Below are 9,700 nucleotides of genomic sequence, written 5' to 3' on the forward strand. Positions count from 1 at the left end.
GTGGAAGACTGTAAACCTCATAACAGCAAAGAACAGTGAATTAAGAGGACGGGAGCACAGGCAAAAACATACAGTATATTCCCATTGCTAGTGTTACTTTGTCATGGTTTCGGTACCAAAATACTCTGATAAACCCCAAATTAGGTCATTGAATGGAGAAGACAAAATGAAAACATTCTTTAGCTTCACTGTGATTTCAGATGAAAGAAAGGAGTAATCTCTACATTCAAAAGATTGAGAACATTTACATCTTCTGACAGGAGGAAAAACATGTAACTATTTTTAAAGCAATTCTTCTATGTTTGGTATGTATCAAATTCCAGTGAATAACAAAAAAGGGGACATGAAAGTTACAGACAGGCAGAGAGACAAACTGAGACAAGTTTTTACAAAGAAAAATAAGAAATATGCGAAGAATGGGTAGTTAAAGGGGATAAGACAAGAACTTATTTTAAAATGGGTCCCATTATTATTCTTTCCTGAAAGGTCTAAAAAAAATACATATTCATGTAAGGTGCTTATACAGTATTCATGGCACACAGCTATTCCTTCAGAGATAGAGTGAATAAGATGCATAGAAGTGTTTGTCTGTACAGAGCATGCTCATGTATAGCATGACCTGAACCTCCTGGCACTCACCTGCTGTGCTGGGCAGAGGTTTTGTGGGTGAGGGAACCAAACTGAGGGGCTGCCTTCAGCCAGCCTCAGCCTGCCAGGGCTCTGCACTCACCCATTGGAGCCCGTGCTGCAGCAGGGTCCAGGGTGCCTCTGGAGAACGGGGCTCAGGGAAGGAGATGACACCCACAGTCCAGAGATACACTGATGGAAAGACATACTCAGTGTTGGAGCAAAGAGGTGCCCAAGCATGGCTGGAGAAAGATTCCTAAGCAGTGACAGGGCAAAGCAGTGCCTGATTGTGTTGGAGCAGAGATGCCTGGGCAGGGACAGAAGAGAGACACAGAAGCAGGTACACCTGTGAGGGGACTTGAGCCAATGGAGGAGCCCGTGCCAAAGCTGGTGACTAAGAAACAAGAAGCAACAAAATCAAAGGAACTACTGACCCCAGTACATCCATCACCTCACTTCAGCTCAAGCTGCAACATGTGGTGAGGGGACTGGAGGCTAACAGAGAGCAAAGGTGTCTGGAGGGAAGCTGAGACATTTTTCCTTAAGTTTTTAATGCTTGTCTTTATTTCTCTATGCCAAAAACATAAGTAAAATATAATGTTAATTGGCAGTAAACTAAGGTAAGTAAAATTTCACTAATTGAGATTGGTTTTGTGGTTTGGTTTTTTGTTTGTTTGTTTGTTTGTTCTTGTTTTTTGGTGGGACAACAGTGTATGGCTACTGAAAAGCAAACAAAAAACACTATGAATGTAAAATTCTGGCAATTTTGTTCCTCAGCCAGATCATAGAATCATAGAATATCTCAAGTTGGAAGGGACCCATAAGGATCATCAAGTTCAAGTTCCAAAAAGGACCACCCAAAAACTGGACCACAATTCTGAGAGCACTGTCCAGACACTTCTTGAACTCTGGCAGTTTGAAACTGCCCTGGGGAGACTGTTCTAGAGCCCAAGCACTGTCTCATTGAAGAACATGCACAAGCCAATGCCTATCTTCAATACCACCATGATCATTCTTCTGGGCTCTAATCAGATCACCCTTCTCCAAAGCATAGATTCTGAATACTCCAAATAAAAGTGTATCACTTAACATCAGAAGGTCTAGAACAGATAGCTGCTCATTCTATTGTTGCATTATGCTCCTTTTGGATGCTACCTCAACAATAGAGTTTGGTATGAGCTCACAGTCACACAGTGATCATATGAATCACTAAGTCCATTATAACAAGGATTAAGGTTTTTAGACTGCTAACAAATGGCAGCTTTCTTTTGGCTACAGGAAAGAAACAGCTACATTAACTCACAGAACTAAAGCATACTGTAAAAAAGACGTGATTAAGTTTTTCCTACGGGGAAAAAAAAAATTAGTAGGGACCATTTCAAACACCTCTACTGAGAGTTTTGTGTATCTGTAGTTCTGCCCAAAGGCAGGTGCTGGAAACAACTCAGTACAGAGGGATTTGTGAGCAGGATCACAAGTGGAGGCATATTTTGAACACGCAAAAGTCCCAGAATCAGACCATATATATGAAGCATCTTTTTTTTTTTTGTATCCACAAAGCTGATAATCTAAAACAAATTAAACAAAATGAACAAATTACAGGACTGAACTGAGAAAAAAAATTAACAGATGCATTGATGACAGTATTTTGTAGCTACAAATAATACAATGCAGCAGAGAAAAAATGTATTTTGCATCACTGACTTTTCAGCAATAGTTACAAGAATTTAGTGAGGGAGCCAAACATACTGTTATGTAAACACTCATACTCTATCAGTAGTTAAAAATACTTTTTTTTTTTTTTTTTTTTTTTTTTTTTTAACACAACATGCAATTATAATGCTAAGGCATTTTGAAGAACTAAAACTAAAAGAGAGCTTTAGAGTATTTTGCCCATTCCATGGAGAAACTTTTATGAATTAAAGTGTGAAGTGGGAAAACCACAGGGAAAAAGAAAATTGTCGGGGCTGCTCTGAAAGCAATGCCTCCTATGTTATTATGTTGACCCACCATGTCAGAGGCGGATGTTGGTGGTATGGCAGTAGAGGATGAACCCTCACACAAGTATTCCATTATGTTTTGTTGCTGTGTGGCAGATGGCAGCAGAGGGGCAAACTGAGAGAATGGCCTGTGACGTGGAATGCATATGAAACAAAGGTATGGAATTGGATTCCTTCACACACAAAAAAATGGCACCCACTGACACACACTGACATTCGCTTAACATTTCTGGAGGCCAAACAGTGGATGTGAACACAGTGCAGCGATGGATGGTTCATTTCAGCAGAGGTGACAGTGGCAGTGGGTCACACCTGCTGGAATGGATTTTTTTAAGAATGCAGGCTCTTGTTCATCACTGCTGAAAGTGTGTAGTTAATGTTGGTGACATTTAATGTTGAAAAACAGTGTTTTGTAGCTGAGAGTTTGCTCTATCAAATACTGTTATTGTGCTCTTTGTAGTTGTATTTCCATGGAAATTAACAGAAGGCGTTACTTTCGGAGCAACCTGTGTACATTTAGCAACAGAAATATCATTGTATTGCTTTGCACTGCTATGTGTTGCTGTGTAGACACAACTTTCCCAGGTCAAACACACAGAACAGTTTTTCATATAAATCATGAGGAAAGATCAAGTTCTACTCAATCTTTCTAGTAACTACAAACCACAGTCAAAACATTAAAGGGGATAAAAGTTATGCTAGCTATAACAAAATGAGCTACAGTTGAATTATGCTAGAAATTAATTCAGATTTAAGTATCTACTTACTTTTTTTAACACTAATAGTCAACATGGTTTCTAATAACCTTCATTTCTTGATCATATTTATTCAGCAGACAATCCTACTGATTTTCACACAGTGATAAGTAACATGGACTATGAAGCAATTACTCATTTTAATTTGGAAAGCAATATTTAAAATTTAAAAAATGAAGCTGCAGATATTTTGGTACAGCTTTTTACTTTACGCTCAAATTACTTTTAACATTTTGTTGTTATAGAAATATATATGTATGTGTGCATACAATCACACAATAACACTGCCCCAGGAACTAATACTCATAGATATACATAATCTCTCATAAATACGCATGCACACACATATGGGACGAGTTGGAGGGACACCACGTCAAAGGAAATACGGGAATACTAAAGTGCAGTGCACAGATGAACAAGAAAATAGGCTAAGAAGGCATAAGAATGGGGCCTTGTTCAAGTTGGGATATCTATCTGTTTCTCCTCCGTTATTCGGCCATTTCACTGCCAAAATAAGCTATTATAGACGTTCAAGTACTTAAACAAATGCCCACTGTCTTCTAGTATTCCCTTCCTTCATATCCACTGATTATTTTACAATGGCATAGGAACAGACTGTGAAGATGTCAGGAAACCATAACCCTAACATTGGTTAAGGCTCTAATGTCAGCAGGAGCAGTTTAGGTCACACAGTTCTAATGAGAACATGAAAGAGACTTCAGTTGAAACTGAAGTATAACAGAGAACTGTATATAATACCTTTAGAAATGCTACATAGTAATTATTTTCTATCACAACCCCATTTACCTTGATGTTTTTTGCTAGTCTAACAGACATGCAGGAAGGTATTATTCCATGTGCAAAATGGCCACCATCTGTCATCACAATCAATGGCTGCCACTTCTCTATGGCTAAGTGGCAAGTGAAAATGAGGCTATTTTTCATAAAGCTGGTTACTTTCTCCAATTATTTTCTAAATGAAGCAAAATTAAAACCACTGTCTCTCTATGATTCAGAGATATGACAAGACATCATAAAGAGATAGTGAGAATTTGCATATGAAAATAAGAAGAATAGGATGCAAATTTATAGTATCAAACAAAGGAGCTCAGAGGATTATTTCAAGTTCGTCATATTGCCTACTCAAATCATCATCAGCATAACATAAGTTTTGGTTTAAACCTCAGGTGTTTTCAGTTGTTTTCTGCCTACACCATCTTAGGCTCCTTTACACCCTCCATTTTGAGGGTTGCATATTATTCTTATATTCTGACTGAGCAATTCCATATTTCACTCTCTAATAATTTCATTGTTTGCTTATATAACGATCAATCATGGAGGCCTGAATGTTACCACAGTTCTTCCCTATGTCTGCATGTTATCAGAGCAGATGCAAGTTATAGTATCTCAAAACAGAAAAGTGAGGAACAGTTTACATTTGAGTCAGCAATTACGGTAGTGTAACTTCAGAGGATGGCTGCATGGCTCTGTACTCAACAAAATCAACTGAAAATAGCTTGTAACTGTGATGCAATCTTCTGAATATGGAATAATTCCATATATGTCGTGAGGAAGTCTGAGTCCATGTCTAACATGCAACTATGTGACCAAAGTACAAACGTGTATATGTTAATCCTATTTAAAGTTTGATACTCTCTGCTAAGTATCACAGTTTCAAAATGTGCGTTATTCTATTGTGACTTTTAAAACAGCTAGGTTTAAAAAACATGCAAAACCCCTTCTCGTTATGTGGGTATCAGACTGTAACTCCAATATAACTCATTCTATTAATCCTTAGAAAAACAAAACTGCATCTTTATAAGAGCAGATATAAAATGACAACTGTTTAATTTTCAATATATCATCTCTTAAAACATGCATCAGTGTTGCAAATACACAACCACAACTGTAATGGTGATCATGATGATATGAAATGAGTAGTGTAGTGATTCCTCTGCAGATGAGATAGATGCATGAAATGATGCTGTAAATAGAAAGAACATTTCTGTAAAGCTTACTAGTGGGTAAGCACTGTTCTAAAAATTTGCCATTGCAATATTCCAGTGCTAGTGCAATTCTACTCCTCACACCATAGTGATTTTACATGACCTGTGAGCCTTCAAGCACTCACTCTTGCATATAAAAGAAATGCAGTTGAAGAAATTTAACACCTCTTATATTTATTAGGTGCTTTAAATGAGTTGCTCGTGAAAGAAAAGAAGTGTTTGTATGTAAACTAAAATTCAGAAACGGCTCATCAATTAGAATCATAGAATCATTAAGGTTGGAAAAGACCTCTAAGGTCACCTAGTCCAATCATCCACCTACCATCAATACTGCCCATTAAAATCATGTTCTTAAGTACTATACCATCCCTTTCCTTAAACACCTCCAGGAATGGTGACTCTACCACCTTCCTGGGCAGCCTATTCTGATCTGTGAAGAAATTCTTCCTAATATTCCACCTGTATCTCCCCTGTACAACTTAAGGCCATTCTCTCTTGTTCTATCGCTAGTTATCTGGGAAGAGGTGTGGTCTCACCAGAGTTGAGTACAGGGGGGACATTTACCTCCCTGCTATGTTGGCTACACTGTCTCTGATACAAGCCAGGGTGCCACTGGTTTTCTTGGCCAGCTATACACCCTGCCGGCTTGTGTTCAGCTGAGCATCTACCAGCACCCCCAGATCCTTTTCCTCCATGCAACTTTCCAGTCACTCTCCCCCAAGCGTTGCATGGGGTTGTTGTGACCAAAGTGCAGGACCTGGCACTTGGTCTTGTTCAGTTTCATCCCACTGGCCTCAGCCCAGCAATCCAGCCTATCCATATCTCTCTGAAGGGCCTCCCTACTCCCACGCAGATTGACACTTCCCCCCAATTTAGAATCATCTGCAAACTTACTGAGTGCACTCAATCCTCTTGTCCAGATCATCAGTAAGATACTAAACAGGACATGCCCCAGTACTGACCCCAGGGAACACTACTCATGACCAGTCACCAGTTTTATTTAGCTCCATTCACGACCATTCTCTGGACTCAGCCATCCAGACAGATTTTTACCCAACAAAGAGAGTACCTGTCCAAACCATTGGACACCAGATTCTCCAGAAGTGCCAAAGACTTTGCTGAAATCTAGGTAGACTATGTTAACAGCCTCATCCACCGAGCGGGTCACAGAAGAAGATAAGGTTGGTCAGACAGGAGATTAAGGTAGATTTTAGAAGTTGCAGAAAGAAAGAACAGCTGCGAAATGTAGTTTGGAAGTGCACTGTGTACAAAGAGTAGATTATACAAAAAAATCTGAAATAATAGTTAGAAGAGACTTTATCAGGTGGAGGCCATTCTAAAGTCAAGTCACTACTTGTCAGCACTCTTTGGAACTACACAACTTCTTTCCTAACCTGATCATTATTCTATTCCATGTATTTGTAAATTGACATCTATTACCTTGATATGTTCAACTTCCACTTTAGATGGTTGCATATACAATGCAGATAAACCCTTAAATAACTTTTTGCACCTAATATCTTTCCTTTTGTAAGTAGTCTTTTTTCTTCTTTAGGATCTATCTGAACTAAGTTCTGCTTGCTCAGAAGTAACAGCAGCTACTACTGCTGTGAAGTTCACAGAAGGAAAACCAGACAGACAAAATCTTATATGTATTTCCTATTCATTACTCTCCTTTGCTTTTGAAGATATTGCTAGATTTTAATCACCAATAGCATTTCTTCTTAAATACGCAGAACTGAGAGGTTCGCACAGCTACATGGAGAGACAAAAATCTCTCAAATAATTGTAGATGCAACAATTGGCAAGGGTAGATATAGTACATACCCACAATAAGCTTGCTCTTCATTGTTCTATGAACTTACTTCATAATCTTAATTCTTCATGTACCTTGTGGACAAGGCTTCACATAACTACAACTTGCACACTGGCCAGTAACATCATTCATAATAAGAATAAAGAACTTAGGTTTACTTTTCTCACTCAATTTAGAAACAATTTTTTTTTCTATATATTTTTTTTTTTGTCCCGAAAGTACTGTTTATTCTCTTAACCTCTGTCTTACTAGGAGGATATGCTAGAATCTTCCCTGCCTAAATTTTCATCACACATCCTAGAAGCAGTAAATACAGACCATTTATTATAAGGAGCAATAAGAAACTGAATGACCAGAAGGAGAATGAAACTAATCTTTCTCTCCCAAAGTATCTGTCCTCTCTTTTATAGGACTATCACATAGCAGGGAAAGAAGCAGAGAGAGCATTCCTGCATTCTTGGGTCACTTTATTAGCAGCAGATAGACTCCAGAGACATCAGAGTTATCTGAAGATTATTACCTATGATTCTTTTCATTCTGTGAAGATTGTAATAAACAAATGCTAGTTTTATTTTGTTGATTATTCTTAGCTGATTACAGAGCAAGAACCACATGGATCTCAGCATCTCAACACCCCCTTCAGGGGTTTGTGAATCCACAAGAAAAAGGAATTCGGACAACCAGCAAAAATAAAGAGACACTCTAGACAGTTGCTGAACTTGGAAATGATGAGAAACTTAACGAACAGATGTCAGACAAGTCAGTGTACCAGGGGACCTGATTTTTCCCCTGAATTCCATGTCAGTCTATCTTGCATGGGCAATTTTTAGAGAAACACCCAAGCAAGCAAGATCTGAAGGTATTTCTTCCAATTTTGAAATAATTATACTTGCCTTTTTATAGCAGTTCTTCTGCTGTGTCCTCTTACAGTGGGATTAAGCAGCTGGACATAGATCAGGCAATGTAGCAGGAAACATACATCGCTTCCAATAGTTATCTAGTCCTTCAGAATAATTACATATCCCTGCATTCTTAATGAATTACTACATATCCCTACATTGTACAATATAGAATACATTAGCTGTGAATCAAGAAAGTAGCCTGCGTGCTAAAAAAGCAGATCATTTAAAAGAGAATCTTTCACCTGTAAATTATTCTCCTGAACCATTCAAATTAATTGTTTCCCTTTATCATAGCTTGACGTTGAAGTGACTGACTTAAGGAAGAAAAGTATAGCTTCACAGGCACACTCATTTGATCCCCATTTCTTCCCCTGCTCAAGGAGAGAACTAGTTGCTTTGCTTCTAGATCGTGGTAACACTGGCGCCTAATTGAACAGAGTTGGTTATACAAACACACAAATCATAGAAGTGTATATATGTTACCTTTTGTAGAAGCAAGAGGTAACCAGAAGTCTCTTCCTTGTATTTTTAGAGTATATACTTTGTATACCAAGCTTAAATGAGAAAATAGCCAGTGAACCTCCATGCCAGATCACTCACCTGGTCTTTGAAAAATAAGAGCCACCATCTTCCCATTCCAAGGATAAAAAGTTAGCTGGATTTTAATCCTTATCTACAAGCTCTATATGACTTTAAGAAATCTGTTTGCCTACATAGATGGTCAAGAGAACATAGCTGACATTCTCTGTGCCCCTGCATTACATTTTTCAAAGTGTGCAGTCACTCAACTGGATGTTTTAGCTGCAATTCATTTCTCTCCTTAGTCAAAAGACGATGCACAGTCATAATTAACACCCTGACTAACATTAAACCACTGCCGGGAGGCACTGTAGCCTGCAAAGCACAAATTGAAAGACACTAGGTAGAAATGCCCTTGAGCTTTAACAAAAATTGATTTAGCTAAACTGGTGAAAGGTAAGCACAAACCTTCCTGTGTTGGTTTAAGGGTAAAAATGGTATAGCTCACAAGCTTATGAGCACAAGAGACAATACTGCATTGTGCTAGTTTAGAACAGGCAAACTATCCATATAGACATTTTTTACCAGTCTGTGGCATAATCTTTTTAGATTTTAGAATAAGATCACTTGTTTCTGAGGTGTGATTATCTCAGAAGGCAATAATACTAACTGGCAAACCACTCTCAACACTGGTTTTATAACGTTTCGCATAGTAATACCAATGTAGAAGTATTTAATTTATTGGCCAAAAAGTTTCCAGAATCCCTGCTCTAACACTGCAGAACTTCATGCATAGACTCAGTCCACATTTGCCATTGTGTGCTGTACTAACCAGTGTTTCCTACTGATCTTGAAGAGAAATAATGGGCTCAGTGACAACTGCAAGAATTGCTCTGATTCTTCAGTAGTCTTCAGGAAACAAATTGTCAGACATAAGCTAATTCACTTTGAGGAGTCACACCACAAACATTAGAGTTACAGTTGATATTAGATAGGTTTTTTTTTGCAGTGATTTTTACCAGAAAATATTGAAAGGAAAAAAAAAAGTGGGGAAACTCAGTTCAGGTCTCAAAAG

The 9,700-nt window shown here is 38.2% G+C and overlaps 1 protein-coding gene across 1 annotated transcript in view; it reads right to left on the minus strand.

Annotated features, from left to right (window-relative positions):
* Positions 1-9,700, minus strand: part of BNC2 (basonuclin 2) — a 335,385-nt gene that overhangs the window by 278,651 nt on the left and 47,034 nt on the right. The window lies entirely within an intron of this gene.

Source organism: Centrocercus urophasianus, unplaced genomic scaffold, assembly GCF_019232065.1.
Source record: "Centrocercus urophasianus isolate 14NV4802_14NV808 unplaced genomic scaffold, USGS_Curo_1.0 seq_27, whole genome shotgun sequence".
In the NCBI taxonomy this organism is placed as follows: domain Eukaryota; kingdom Metazoa; phylum Chordata; class Aves; order Galliformes; family Phasianidae; genus Centrocercus; species Centrocercus urophasianus.